Source organism: Cebus imitator, unplaced genomic scaffold (genome assembly GCF_001604975.1).
Source record: "Cebus imitator isolate Cc_AM_T3 unplaced genomic scaffold, Cebus_imitator-1.0 Scaffold132, whole genome shotgun sequence".
NCBI lineage: Eukaryota > Metazoa > Chordata > Mammalia > Primates > Cebidae > Cebus > Cebus imitator.
Genome location: NW_016107447.1, coordinates 1,717,241 through 1,719,195, shown reverse-complemented (window position 1 = coordinate 1,719,195; position 1,955 = coordinate 1,717,241). Strand labels below are relative to the sequence as shown.

Here is a 1,955-nt window from a genome sequence, read left to right as displayed (position 1 = left end):
GAAACTCCGTCTCAAAAAAAAAAAAAAAAAAAAAGTTACTCCTTTTTTTCTTTTCCTCCCTGAGATGGACTTTTGCTCTTGTTGGTCAGGCTAAAGTACAATGGTGAGGTCTTGACTTACTGCAACCTCCGCCTCCCGGGTTCAGGCAATTCTTCTTCTCAGCCTCCCAAGTAGCTGGGATTACAGGCGTGCACCACCACACCCAGCTAATTTTTGCATTTTTAGTAGAGACAGGGTTTCACCATGTTGGTCAGGTCTGGAACTCCTGACCTCAAGTGATCCACTTGCCCTGGCCTCCCAAAGTGCTGGGATTACAGGCGTGAGCCCCCGCACCTGGCCTTATTCTTTTATTTTTACTGTATTTATTTATTTTTGAGACAGGGTCTGACTCTGTTGCCCAGGCTGGATTGCAGTGGTGCAGTCATAGCTTACTGCAGCCTTAATTTCCTGGGCTCAAGTGATCCTCCAGCCTCAGCCTCCCAAGCAACTGAGACTACATGTGCGCACCACCATGCCTATTTTATATTTAGTAGAGACAGGGTCTCACTTTGTTGCCCAGGTTGGTCTCCAATTCTTGGGCTCAAGTGATCTTCCCACCTTAGCCCCCCAAAGTGCTGGAATTACAGGCGTGAGCCACTACACCCAGCCCATTCTGTCTTTCTAGGCCTCATTTTCTCCATGTGTTTAATACAGGTAAAAGTAGCATCTGCCTTCTATGGCTGTGCTGTCCAATATGGTAGATACTAGCCATACTGGACTAGTGACTATTTACATTTAAATTAATTACAATTAAATAGTTTTGGCTGGGTGCCATGGCTCACGCCTGTAATCCCAACACTTTGGGAGGCTGAGGCGGGTGGATCATGAGGTCAGGAGATCAAGACCATTCTGGCTAATGTGGTTAAACCCTGTCTCTACCAAACATACAAAAAAATTAGCTGGGCATGGTGGTGTGTGCCTGTAGTCCCAGCTACTCAGGAGGTGAAGGCAGGAGAATCGCTTGAACCCGGGAGGCAGAAGTTGCAGTGAGCCGAGATCACACCACCGCACTCCAGCCTGGGCGATAGAGTGAGACTGTGTCTCAGAAACGAAAAACAAAATAGTTTTCCAGTTGCACTAAGCCACATTTCATTAGCCGCATGTGGCTAGTGACTATCGCAGCGGACAGTGCAGATAAAAAACATTTCATAGAAAATCCAACTGGACAGTGCTGTTCTAGGGCTAGAGGAGATAATGCTGGACCCCAGGTTCTTGAGGCAGGTCTGACAGCTGTGTGACTTCAGGCATGCTTAACCTTTTGGGGCCTCATTTTCCTCATCTGTAAAGTGCAAATCCTAATAGTGCCTACTCCTTAGGCTTGTTATAAGGACTAAACCAGTTGGTACTGTATTTTAAAATATTTTACTAATATTAAACTTTTTAAACATGTTGGCTAGGTGCGGGGGCTCACACCTGTAATCTCAACACTTTGGGAGACTGAGGTGGGTAGATTGCTTGAGGCCAGGAGTTCAATACCAGCCTGAGCTACAAAGTGAGATCCTGTCTCTACAAAAAACTTTAAAAGTTGCCAGGCGTGGTGGCTCATGCCTGTAATCCCAGCACTTTGGGAGGCCGAGGTGGGCAGATCACCTGAGGTCAGGAGTTCGAGACCAGCCCTGGCCAACCCCATCTCTACTAAAAGTACAAAAAAATAGCTGGGCATGGTGGCGAGCGCCTGTAATCCCAGCTACTCAGGAGGCTGAGGCAGGAGAATCGCTGGAACCCGGGAGGCGGAGATTGCAGTGAGTCAAGATCGTGCCACTGCACTCCAGCCTGGGAGACAAGAGCGAGACTCCATCTCAAAAACAGAAAAAAAGGCCGGGCGCGGTGGCTCAAGCCTGTAATCCCAGCACTTTGGGAGGCCGAGGCGGGTGGATCACAAGGTCAAGAGATCGAGACCATCCTGGTCAACATGG

At 48.3% G+C, this 1,955-nt stretch overlaps 1 protein-coding gene across 1 annotated transcript in view; it reads left to right on the top strand.

The window, feature by feature from the left end:
* The window catches only part of LOC108312974 (phospholipid transfer protein), a 15,611-nt gene that overhangs the window by 11,944 nt on the left and 1,712 nt on the right, over positions 1-1,955 (top strand). The window lies entirely within an intron of this gene.